The sequence below is a fragment of the Perissodus microlepis genome, chromosome 5 (genome assembly GCF_051167445.1).
Source record: "Perissodus microlepis isolate ML-2025 ecotype Zambia chromosome 5, ASM5116744v1, whole genome shotgun sequence".
Classification (NCBI taxonomy): Eukaryota; Metazoa; Chordata; class Actinopteri; order Cichliformes; family Cichlidae; genus Perissodus; species Perissodus microlepis.
The window spans coordinates 33964553-33978795 of NC_140465.1; positions in this window are offsets into that span (position 1 = coordinate 33964553).

The following is a 14243-nucleotide window of genomic DNA, read 5'->3' on the forward strand; positions in this document are numbered from 1 at the left end:
ACTTTGGAGCTTGTGTTAAAAGAGAAGAACTTGATGTTTTTCCAGGCATACAGTTTTACTGTATTTGTTTCAGTTTATTTGTGTTACACTGAATCCTGATTTAGATCTATGACACATGTGCAGTGCATACAATGCATACTTACACCATCTCCAACAAATGTAACTGTACAATGCAGCTATGCTGACCACAACAACTGCATCTGATCTTCTTCATATGAAACAAAATGCAATTTGTTATAGGCTGTAATTTCATCGGGGTTGTTCACGATGCTGACACAACAGCCTGTATCCTGCCATTACACTTAATTGTCAAAGCTCTGCCAACATAGATTCAATTAGTTTCAGTACACTGAATTATAGGTAAAGAGAGCACATTAGAAAGGTGAAGATTTGTTGGTTTTTTCCACCCTTTAAAAAAAAAATTAAGGGCTATTGGCTTTTCTACTTGGAGCACTCAAAGTGCTTTACACAACTTGTCTCATTCACCCATTCATGCAAGCACTTTTTCCCTGTGCTCTTTCTATGTAAGTGCTTCTATCTAACATTCAGACACATTCATGCTGCGATGGATGCATCAGAGAGCAACTAGGGGTCTATCTTGCCAGCCTTGGCATGCAGATCTTGATCGAACCACCGAATTTCTGATTAGTAGGTGACCTGCTCTACCACCTGAGTTACAGCCATCCTGCGGTGAGATCACTGCTACACTATAAAATCAGCATGAAGAGCACAGAGGTTGCACTGCACTGAGTTTGGTAAAGAGTCAGAAACCAACAACTAGGCAGGGATCTGTTACGCGGCTTTGTAAAGTCATTAACGGCGACTGAACTATTGCAGTGCACAGTTTTGGACTGAAATGTTATTTAAATGATTTGATTATAAAAAGAAAAAAAATCTCTAAAATTCGTTTTTGAAGTGTTTTCTGTACCAGGCTTTAGACTTTCTGCCCTAAAGATGGTCTGTCAGGATGGAGGTTTTAGCTGCATGGAATACCCTGTGTACATAAGATGTCAGTTACAGATTTTGCATTTTGAAATTCAGTCTTTGCAGCAATCATCGGAAGAAAATGTGACTAATGTTCTTGCAGCTTTGGCAATATGTAATTTCCTCCTTAAGAATCACAATTTTAATGCTAAACAATATAATGCTCAGCTCAGCATAAAAGCTGCTCCTAATAAAGAAACTGGAGTCTTATCTTGTTAGAAGCCTACACATTAGAATGATGGACACCAAAATGAATGAGCTATAGTGAAGCATCCATCACTGGACTGCTTGCAGGAAGTTTAAAATTTACATGTTTTTAACAACAAAAACACAATCCCTCTTCATCTTATGAATGAGTTTGTAGAAAGTCTGTTTAACTTGGAAACAGATTTTCTTCTGAAAAGATGCAAAGACACAGATGAAGGAATGATCAAAAGGGAGAAAGGGCTTTGGGTGGCCCCTGAGCTTCCGATTGTCCCATATTGTGTTTTGGAAAAAGTTACTTTGTTTGGTGGTCTGAGTTTTCTGAGGGCACTAGTCTGATCCGGGACATCCTGTTTCCTGAGGCAAAGACATTTGCGTTTTCCCTTTTCTGTCCTGGGGTGCTGCCCACAGGGCTGGAGAAACTTGAAGGATTTGGCTGTTTATGTTTTTAATAAAAAAGTGTTTGTTGTAACTGGAAGCAAGATGAAGGTTCATATGTAAGATAATTGCAGTAATCGGGTCAATAAATGTAAGAGTTGCTGTCAGTGTGTAAAATACTGTGGTGATGAAGGTTATTTGATAATCAGCTTGATCTTTTTTTTTACATTTTAGATTTAACAGAAGACAGTCTGCTAAAAGAAACATGAGAATGTTTCACTGATACAAGTACAAGCCTAATTCATTCTTTTGTGGTTCGCTTAGGTTTAGCATGCCAGATAAGACAGAAGAAGAATCTCTTGCCAGGTGGTCCAAAAATATAATTTTAATTAGTTGGATACAATAGTGAAAAAAACTTGTCATGGACACCAAAATCCCCAAGACCTGTCAAAATATTGATTCCCTAAAACTATATGGAAATATAATGACTATTTTCAAATAGCAGATTTACTTATAATTCACAGACAATTCTCTTCTATATTATTACAAAACCCCCTGAAACAATTTAACTATGTACTGTGACCATCTCCTTTAAAAACACACACCTATCACTCTGTAAGGGAATTTCCTGTGCAGAGTTTACTCTCTCCCCTAAAAGTTGTCACTATCTTCCTTCTCTTCCAACTGTAAAGAGTGTGTTAGGGAGGAAGGAATGTGGTAATTTGAGTGGGTGGTAGTGGGGCTGGATGGGGAGGAGTGCAGCTCAATTAGGTGGTAGGAACTACCTGAGGAATGACAGCACATAGCTGTATCTTCAGGCACTAACAAAGGTTATTTAGAAGGCTGTAACAACATATTTTAGCAAATGGACATGCATTATGTAGATGCCTCGGGGGTCCGGGCACACCACTCAATTCTAGTGATAGACTTTAATTATAAGTAACACTAATTCATGCAATTTGGTAATGAAAAACTTAAACATCCATGTCACCACTAGGTTATTTGTCATGAAACTGGCACGTGAGAGACAAAGGGTGGACCCATATGCAGGGTCATCAGACAGAAGTCTAACTCAAAACCACATATTTTACTTGCTGGTAAAAGGTGAACTAACCAAACAGGAATAAAGCAAAACTGACTCAGTGCTAACAGAAGGACAGCAGCTCACACACATACATGAGGGAAAACATACGGAGAACAGAGTGAGACACAGACAATGTATACACAGGAGGCGATGGGGCCAAGTGGACACACCTGCGGAACACAGCTGAACAAAATCTGAGACTGCGAATTGCTAAGTTAATAGCTAATGCTAGCTAGTGTGGTTAGCAAGCTACATCAACAGATGAACAGACATTGGCTAGTGCTACGAAACACATGAATGAAAAAGTATATTTTACTTACCAAACTCCCAGATGAGCTAACCCTACAGCTTTGCCAAAAAACTATTAAAAATACTAAATATGGGACAGTTGGTTATTCTAAAAGAAGATGATGCCGTTCAAGTTGCTAAGAGAAATTGGTTGTTTTATGGTAGCATGTCTGTATCTGTTTGCCTATGGAAAGCCCAGTGCACCAGTGCAAATGTGCTTGTGTAGTTCTCCCAATAGCAAGTAGCTTGATGTGGATGAAGCTGTGAGACCGTGTGCACGAGAAAATGCTAACTTCCTGGTTTGAGACCGGATGTAGGGTTGTACATTTCCGGTAGCTTTACTTTGCGGTCAATCACTACTGCGAAGATATCCTCCAAAATCATGTCCAAAACTGGAAAAAGGAAAGATCGTGTTAAGTTACAAAGAGCAGAAAGTGGGAACACTCACCACTGTTGTGTCATAAAAAAATCGAATGATCAATTTTGACGTTTAAAGAGTTTAGATCGATCAGTTGTTTACATCACTCAACACAAGCAGAACTGCATTACAAAATCAGAAGACACATCATCCACATTCAGAAGCACATCTTTGTATAGTGACAGTTATTATGATTTAAACAGGCAAATGTTCAGCATTCAAACTACAGGTGAAGAATAGTCAAACCAGATGTTTCCCCGTTATGTCGATATCAGCTAGTCAAGTACACACCTACACAGCATGTTAACAAACTGTGAAAAAAAGCCACACAAAAAATGAATAGAGATTGACAGACCACATGACTTTCGCGCATTGCATGCCGGGTACTCGTGGCAAAACAATCAAAGCAATGCATCAAACGCAAGCATTTGCAGCACCGCAAAACGTTCATTCTCTGGTTCCAATACCTTCTTGCTTTTTCTTTGCCCCTCAAAAAAGGTTTGTACAAAACGAAGGAGTATTGCTGGCAAGGGTTTCTATACATTAGTGTTTATGAAGGGTATGTTGTGACTTACCTTCAAAATTACAGTGGTCCCTCGCTATAACGCGGTTCACCTTTCACCTCGCTGTTTCGCAGATTTTTTAGTGAAAGTTTGCATGCTTTTTACATCACATTGTGTCCTGCGTCCTGATCGCTGCAGACGATCTCCTCCATGCCGTCTCTCCTGTACAGTACAGAATTGCTGCATCGCTAGCAGTGTGACTCTGAAGTGCAGTACTGTATGTCGACATGTCAACGAAACGTTTTGCACCGTCAAAAAATAAAATTGGTTACTTGATTTCACCTATCGCTGGTTATTTTTAGAACATAACACCAGCGATAAACGAGGGACCGCTGTTTACAGATACTGAGAAATATAAAATTTGAATCCCTTTTCTCTTTTGCTCTGAGGCGCAGGGGAAAAAATATCGACAAGTCGATGAACATCATTTACAGATATATTGGGTAAATGCCCAAGACATCTATAGAAATATAAATCGCGGCTTGACTCATTCATTTGCTTAACTTGTTTTGGACCGTAAACAGGGCGCGAATAGGACACCGGAAACAAAGCTCCCCACAGGAGTTTCCGTACCGGAAGTAGCATATGCTAACGTGCACGTAGTCTATTGTAGCCCACAGAGCAGTTGTTTGTGACACTGCCCCCTGGTGACAGTAAAGAGCTACAACATTCAGATGACAAAACTGTGGGTATATTGTGCGCAGGACCTCAGCAGAACCAAGACGAACAGTTTGGAGAAGGAGAACAGTATGATTACGAGAAAGGGTCTTTAAAGTCACCAGGGACTGACCTATTGCTTTAGAGAGTTTTGCAGCAGTTTGATTGAAATGTTATGTTATGTTAATGATTTGGTTGTAAAAAGGGAGAAAATAATCAGTTGAAGGGTAAAATTACGTTTCAAAGTGTTTTTTTTGTACCAGGCTTCAGATTTTCTGATGTAAAGTTGGTCTGTCGTGACTGACTCCCTTTTGAGCTAGTCTCCAGCTATTTGTAGGTTTTGTTGCTTCCTGTTCATGTTTTAGCGGAGAGGATTTTCACTTAAAGAAAACTGAAGAAAAAACAAAAACACTCAAAAGTACACACTGGCTATAGTTTTCTGGATCAAGAATTGAAAAACTTTAAATCAACTTATTATTTTATTGTTAATACAAGGCAATTTTTCTCTTACCAGCTGCTTTTAGTGCCTACATATAAATCCATTAATAACTGCCATAATTACAAGTGAATGTTGTTGGAAAAAGAATAATAATATAAAAAAAACGTGTTCATTTCTCAACTTAGCTGATGTGTTCATTACAAGGTTTTCATCACATAGCAGTATCCGGATAACTGCCTGCTTAATGTGCTTCACTTGGTGTTTCCGCTGAAAAGACAGACACGGCAAGCACAAAACACCTCGGTCCGACAGACACAGTTAATGGTCATCACCTCACTCCCGCAGAAGCCTCATCTGATGACAGCTTTATAGAAACCTGGCCTGACCTTTAGCTCACTATTGCCATGGAAACAGGTTTATACCCATGTCAGCTTTTCATGTCAGCAGTGTGCTATTATGACAGTATCCAATATAAAAGGTACACAGTTTTCACCTGGATGATCAGCTCATCTCCAAATAATTGCCTAAGCAACTTTTTTGTGTGTATTGTACGATATTTACACCATCACTCGCTGTTAGATTGGTTTATGTGCTTACAGGCAAAAAAACAAAACAAAAACTGGCAATAAATCACTCTGTGAGTGATTTGCGGTGTTTTGAGGTCAGTGGTTTGGTGTAATTAGGCCAGACACAGTAAAACAGTGAGAGACAGCTGTGAGAGCGCTGAGAAAGAGATGGAAAAAATAGAAATAGAAGAGAGGAGGAGCAAGATTTTGAGATAGCTCCTGAGTTCTTTTTTTAGGCTAAGAAGTGCTAAGAAGTGCTAGCTGTATCTCACTGATACAATGCTCTCATACACAGCAGAGAGTGGGCCAGAGCCAAAGGGCTCCACACTGAACCTCGCTGCTTAGCCACGAATACTGCCAGGAAGAGTGTGCCACCTACAGGTGCCAACAGAGAGTGAAGAGGTAAACTGACATCTTCACTCTTTCACTAAACGAGCAGTGATCATTTTTTTTTAGATTTGATGTCTCCTTGTAAATTAATGGATAGTTTTTTGCTTTAGTCATAACCAGTAGACGTATGCTTGTGTAGAATAAGAAGTTAATTTTAAGGAATACAGGAGACGATTAATCTGTAGACATAAATCAGAATGAATAGTTTTCAGCAAACATGCCCAAAGAATGCACGTCTAAGAATGCAAACATTCACTGGATACATAGAATAGTGGTTAGTTAGTGGTTATAAAGTATCACAAGTCAAAGATGTTTCTAAATAGTGGGTAGAAAATAGAAAAAATAAATAAAAGTAATCTGAGATTAAAATGTTTACAAACCAGAAACAGAAAAATGAACAAAGCCACAGAAGCGCTCACACTCCATTCCTCCTTTCCTTTTATAGGCTCTTCTTTTAAAAAGCTCATTGCAGCAGCTCTTTGTAGGTTTGGATGAGTGACTTGTGGAGCTATTTCCTTTTGGCATACCTTCACTCTCCTCTCATGACGAGACATTTTGGCTGGCAGGAGGGAAGATGAGTGGAGAGTTGGGGGAGAGGTTGGAACATTTAGATTTATTCTAAATGAACAAATGCCAGGTGTCACATAAACTATAGAAATTACACACACATCTACACTACACTGAACACACTCCATCCATTACTTGTTACATTCCATGTTAAGAGGACATTTGTCAGAAAGGAAATCCACCCATGAATGAATCCCATACACTTTTTCTTCACTTCATCTTCAGCTCTTTTACCTCCTTCCTCTCATTTACAGGGAGGGCTCTCCACTGGACCAATCCTCTGTCTTTCCTTTTTGTTTTGTTTTCTCCAATCAGCTGCTCCCGCTCCAATAATTATCTTTAACTGCTGAAGCCAGTTAAAAGCTGATGCATCCCAAATTATTTAAAGTCCATTTAAAAGATGCTTTATGAAGAAAAATAGTATTAGGGACTTTTCCAGTGAAACCGCAGCCCACAAATGCTTACCAACTGTGCTATCCTCTTTTACACACACAAGTCATAAATCATGAAACACTCCTATTATGCTATGGTAATATAAAGTACTCTGAGTGGTCAGGGAGACTAGAAAAGCTTGATTTAATGCCTCTCCTTCCCACTATGAGTGTCCAAACATTTACCGCAAAGCTTTTCTTTTTTGTTAAACTCATCAGTGAGTAAGACCAGTGATCACTGCAGAGGTAAAACTGAAAAAGAGAAACAAAGTGCAAATGAAACCACCTGTTTTTTAATCTGTACTACCAGCTGAGCGCCTGGCAGACAGCTGACCCGGTTGTGAGATGGGTCCAAGTTCTCTGTGAGCAATTAGCATTCTTTTCTCCGAGGGCTGAACAGTTTTCAGGCACCTTGTTAATATAGTAAAAGAAAATGTAATAAACTCACAGACACTTCACACTAATAGTGTTGGCAAATGCATTTCACTTTGACTGGAAGTTAATAAAGTGTACTTGTTATTGTTTAACTTTTAACTGAATAGGAGTTATTTTATACTGTACTTTTGTGTTTGGCCATCAAGAACAATATCTTAGTCACTAAACTGAGACAAAGTAGGTGGAAAAGGAGAAGACGTGGGAGAAACTGGTGCATTAATATAGCTCCAAATTATCTTTGAGAAGTGCAATGTGCAGCAAAGGTGCACGCCCCTGCTAAATGAGCCCTGACAAGCTCTCAGTGATGCCAGAAGGGGGGAAAAATGAAGGGAAATGGAAAACAAAGCCTGAGAAATACTTCATCCAGAGCTGTTTTTTTTTTTTAACATTTTTTGTGTGCCGTCTTTGACTTTATTTTTTACAAGTCAGTTCTTAATCTGAAAACTGCTTTCTAGTAATTGGTCCTAATGAGGAACAAATAAAAATGTGCTCACTGCATGTGTCGTTATAGTTGTGTTGAAAGAGAACCACTCAGAAAACGTCACACATTTCAATCTACATACTGTAATATCACAAAATTAATAGCAAGTTAATTTAATTTATCTTTAAGGCAACCAGCACAATGCTATTTATAGGCCTTTCCATCAAAGACTTCAGCTTTCCACTATGTGGCTATTTAAGACCCTATTTATTGTACTTTTTCTCTATAAATACATCTTTTCCGCTGTCACCTCCAGTAACCCTGGTGTTATGTGAGTCTTGACCAGACGTTACAGGTCACCTTCCTGACATAATCCAAAACAAACAGTTGACAGGATAACCCCTGGCCAGGTTAGAGGATTACTGTCTGACTTCATCATTCAAAAGACACTACTCCCACTCCATTCACGCATAACTAATGACAAGTACACAAGTAAGCTTTTCCAGGTTACTGGATTTACAGATCCATGCGTGTACGTGTATGCGTGCATATATGGAAAATTTCTTCTCACAGTTTATTGAGCTCTTCAAGATTACCTCATTTGTTTGTGTAATTATCAGACAAAAGCACGAAAGCGGGGAATTCTTGTATTCTGTAGTTAAGTCCTGTTGCATATGAGGGTACCAGCCTCGGGTCATTTGAGTAATGACTCAAGTTCTCTCTCATTTGCTCTCTCTTTTTTCCTTTTTGTGAAGCTCTCTTCACCCATAAAGCATTTTGCTCTCTCACTTCTGACTTTCAAAATATTTTGTGCAACATAAACTGATGCAATCTGTTTATTTTGAGATAGTGTGTGTGTGTGTGTGTGTAGGAGGGGGAAAGTCTCAGTGACAACACACAGGAAGCTGTGTTTTCCTGCAGTATAGGTAATACAGACATAAATATAAACAAAAGATAGAAACATTAGAAACATAAATAGAAACTTTTTTTTTAACTCATTCAATTAAATGATACAAACAAAAAATAACTACCTTCAAATACTTTCTCTACAAGGCAATTTGTCCATAATTTTTTGGAAAAAGCCCAACAATTTTGCAATTCAGCCTCTGTACAGCACCACAGGGGATTTTAAATCAGAATGTGATTGTAGTACCGATCTCTGTGTTATTGTCATTGTCTATAATCAAGAGATGTCTCCAAATACGTAAACTGGGTTTACACCAACGTGCCAGCATCTGGTTATGTTCAAGAACAAGAAAGCCAGATAAGACTTTTCAGATTCTTTTACAATTTTCTGCAGAGTTCTGAAAAAACATTCTTCTGGCAGATGAAACCAAAATTAACCAAGATTAACAAGAATAACAGGAAAACAAAAGTATGGGGAAAGAGAGAAACAGTCCATGATGTGAAGCCTACCACATCATCTGCCAAACATTGTGGAGGGAATGTAATGGCATGGGCATTTATGACTGCCAGTGGAACTGAGTTACTAGTGATAACTGACAATGAACACTAGACTGCTGATAGCTGTAGCAGGTGCCTTTGGGACATGGTCACTACTTGTGTCTTTGGGCCTTAGGACTCTCCTCTCGACTTGTACCAGGGGGGCTGGCCTCTAGCAGGGTTGACTGCCTGTTGCCTCTGGTCATCTGGGACTCTCATCCTTTGGCTGTGAGCTCCCCATCTACAGCCTCCCGCCTTCTCCTGCTAGGATGGATGCACAGGGGTTGCCAAGATGTGATAACTGAAAAATACAAATAGAAATGAATAAATAAACACATAAAAAAAATTCACATGAACAAGAGGAGGCTATAGAGATTTTATATAGATATATTTAAAAAGCAAAATGTGTTTGGTACCACAGTGCATTCAGATTACAATTATGATTGAAAAAGCTGCCATTCAGGATTGGAGCAGGATGGATTCAGAAGTGTACACGGCAATACTCTCTGCTTAGATGCAGCTAAATATTGCTGACCTAACAGCACTTCGCAGTGTAAGCAGATATTGACCCTGCAAAAAATGCAAAATAGGAGTTTAAAATATCCCAAGAGTTTCTCAAGAAAAATAAATAGACTAATATTCAATGACCAAGTCGGTCACCTGATCCCATCATGCTTTTCATTTATTATAAAGAAAACCTGAAAACAAAACTAAAACCAAAATGACCCAAATACAAGCAGAATGTGCTACAGGAAAGGCCTAAAAGAGCATCTCAGGGGAGGAAATACACCTTTTGGTGATTAACTGCGAAGGATTTTCATCCAAGTATTAGGAACAAATTCTTAGTTTTAAAATTGTGTTAGTTTGTCCAATTAATTTTAGGGCTGTATTTCCTGCAGAAGTTTTGTAAGTTGACAGTCTGCACATTAATCACATCTTAATTGTTGCCACTGTGGTGGTGTAGATGGCAAAACTACAAAAACAGTGGTTGCGTGACAAATTATAGACCTTGCTATAACTGGGACTGAGTCAAAATAAGCTATATTATACTACCTTTCATTGTTTGTACATGCTGTGCTTGCTAGCATTAAAGGGATTCAAGTTTATTCTAAGTATAGTGTCTGTGTTCATTATAATCAGCCCCTGCATACAGTCCAACTGCATGGCTGGGAAGTTGGCAAAATAAGATTGCTTTAAATAACTGACAGTGCTTATGCTCATTACAATAACAGATCATCAGTGGAACAATGGACTATTGTGTGATGGATGTTTTGGTTGCAAACCTTTTGAGTTACTATAAATCAGAATATCATCACAGACACAATAAAAAACACACTAATTCCAAGTTGATTGGTGATCTTCAACCTGTGCTTTATGCTGTTGTCCATAAGTTGTTATAATGGTATAATCATTGGATCAGCAGTGCAAAACAAATTTAACTAAATTAGTAAACTTTTACATACAGAAATGATCTTAGGAGATAATCTTTCATTCACATTCATTTGAACTTGTATCTTTATTTATCACACAAATTCCACATGGCTTTCAGACAGTAAAAGTTCAGATTTAATGACTGTGCTGTTGCTGCCTGTCAGCGATGTTTAACTGCTTTCATCAAGGCTGTATATTATCAGTGTCTTGTTTTCTTTTCTCTGTAGCAACTCTGTCCCAGCGTGCCAAGGAAGAATGTCTTTTTACTTGTCTATATGTTTAACCATTTAGATGTGTAATTACATGCAATGTTGGGTGCCGTTAGCCAGAGGCCAGATTTACTCCAGTTCTCTTGAACAAGAAATTGCTCAAGACTGAGAGTCAAAAACAATTACAGGCCAAGCAGAACAAGCGTTTATGTCAAACAATAAAGGCGGTTGCCATGTAAACCACTTTACTGTACATTTATCATATGCATATATTGTATCGACAACAAAAGCTTGACACGAACAAGTAGTTTCACTTTAATAATCTCTTGCTAGTAAAACGCACAGCACCTCCTGTATCATTTCCATACCCACAAATATTGGCATCTTATTTATTTATAAGATGTTCTCGCTGTAGCACTGTGATCTTTTCAGTATAGCTAATTTCATGTATTTATTTGTAATTCTTTGTTTGTGATTCAGGAGAGTTGTTTAGCTCAGAGATTAGCTAACCTCGTGCATTCTGGTTAGCTCATAAAATGCCTACTAGCAACTCTGGTAAAACTTTGGGCTGATGGAGCATGCGCATTAGCTCAGACCCATTGCTAATGAATAGCTAATATCAAAACAGCTGAGCCAACAGACTTCCTATTTGCTTCTTGCACATATAAATGGAATTACGGTTTATAATCATACAGTTCTTTTGGAGTTTTAGATATCAGGCTTTTAGCCAAAGGTTTCTGAACATACAAACCTTCAGAAACGTGGATTTTATGCTACTAATGTTAGACATTGAAGGCTAATGACATGCTAAGACCACTTTAAACATAACATGAGTTCCCAAGTGTAAGATTCAGGCTGAACAATGACTGGGAAACCGTAACTTAGTTTATAAAGACCATAGAGCATAAATAGACGATCAGAAAAAGAAAAGAGAGGCAGGACTACACATACTGTACAGACGGAGGTAATGAGACACGGGTGAGGGCAGGTGGAAACAATCCGATCCTAGAAGGGAAAGGAACAAAAGAAAACAAACAAACAAACAAACATTTCAAGTAAAACAGGAAGCAACCAAAGCGAAGTTAACTAACATTAGAGATCAGTTTTGATCTCTAGTAACTAAAATATCTGACTGTTTTGAAGTAGCAGAGTATGTACAACAATTTAAGTACATCACTTTAAATTAAGTTTAGCCTAAGTAGTAAAAATATTTGAAAATGTGCTTAAACAGGTGGTTAAACAGATCTGCTAATATTCTGGAAGAGCTGCACTCATCAACCTAGTGCCTATACTTTATTTACAAGTATTAGTCTATGTGCCATCTGTCTTTTCTGACATCTGGGCTGCAGCTGGAGCTGGGAGCGTTTCCTCTGTCATTACTATTACAGTCTGCAAGGAAGTCTTCGGTGTCTGTAGACTCTTTCGCTCAGCACTTTCATTTTTTAACTGCACGTACAAAATAAAAACAAATGTGTACCAATCTCACTTGTTTTCATCAAAGGTATCAGTGTTCTTTTTTCTCTTAAACGCATGCTTCATCTCATAGACTAGTAAATGTAGCCAGTCAGACTCAGAATATGTGTGCAACAGTAGAAAAAAAGGCAGTCATCTCATGTCATTGGATCTTGATGTGTATTCAGCACATGTAAACAAACAGAATTACATCACATACTGATTTTTAAAGCGATCCAAGAGTGTGGGGAGATACTGATGAGCTGATTTGGTATTATGTCTGATTTATTGTGTTTTTAAAGCATACCAACATATCACAATCTTACAGCTGCTCACATTTAATTTTCTATCCATATTTTAAATCACGACTCCACGTTTTACATTTTCTGATCAAAACGTCACCTTAGGCGCAGTCACAGTAAATGATGAGTGAACGGGTGGCTCGATGCTTGAATTAATTGTTAAAGCTAAACAAATTTGTTTCTTCATCCATTTTCCCCCAATGAGTCAGGCAAGAGTTCATTTTTTTAACCTTTTTCACAGAAGGTAAGACGTGTTTTACTCTGTCATCTACCAAGCCCCACCCCCTGCTCCTCCTTCCACATCAACATATTCCTGTCAACTTTCCCAGACAGCCTTGTTAACTTGTCTACCGCACTCTGAACTTCTGCCAGTACGGAAATAATAAACACATTTTTTCTTCGAGTCCACTTAACATCAGCCATCACTTGCTTCACACTGATTTTTCTGTGGTTGACTTTAGTAATTCTCATTAAGTAAATTACACTCTCCAAGGTTGACGCTTCTTACTTAACCTGTTGCAAAATCCCAGCAGGACTTATCAGGGTCTCGTGAGAAAACAAAAAAACAGAAAATAACACAGAGTTGCTGAATAACTTTAGGTCTTTCAAATTTGTATAGCAAAGTGTTAAGTCTGAGTGATAATGGCTGAGAACAGCTTAAAGTGGACATTTGAGTACTGATTTCTTTTTAATTAACACACCAAAACACAAGGCATGATTTCAACTGATGTGTAACAGACACTTTTCCCATGCATCCAGGAACTCTTTGACTTCCCTACAGTTTTTTTTCCTACAGCTGTTTGTGTTAACTTTAAACACAGTAATAATTTAACACTCTGCCTCAAACTGGATGCCATTTGTGCTTTTATATTCAAATTTGAAAATGAAAAAGCGATTTGTTGCTTGCCTAAATCTGACACCAAAAAAACAGTTTTATTTTATTTTATTTTTCTCAAGTCAAATGAAGACAAGTTCCACTGACTAAATTATACAGTTTAAGAACTACTGTGTGGGAATTAGTGGCATCTAGTGGTGAGGCTGCATAATTACAACAAAAAGAAAACCGCTTCCTCACAGGTCCTGGTGAGGCGCGCTCAGTTAAGTGTAAATTATAAAAGATGTGTACAGAGCCGGTGTTGGGTTTGTCCATCCTGGCCTGCTGTGGAAACAGGATAAAAGGAGCTAACAAAATTTAACAGAAGCTCAGCAGTATATAGTTATGGTTGATTGATTAAAAATCACTACAAATACTATATTTAGTTTCGTTCTCTGTCTGTGAATAGAGCTCATTAAATCAGACACACCAGTCCTTTAAATTGAGCCTCATGTTTCTGTACCTATGACAGATGAGGCTGCAGATGCTTTCCATTCTCAAAAAGAACATTTCTTTAAAACCTTTAGGCGATTTCCTTAAATGTGTCCCAAACCTTCCCTTTAACTCAAAGAATAAATAATAAAAATGTTATGTTCAAAGGTCAAAGGTTAGAGTCACCATGACCTCATAGAACAACTGGCAATTCAAAGATGGCAATTATGACACAATTTCACAAACAGGCCTAATAAAATAAAAATAATAAAAAG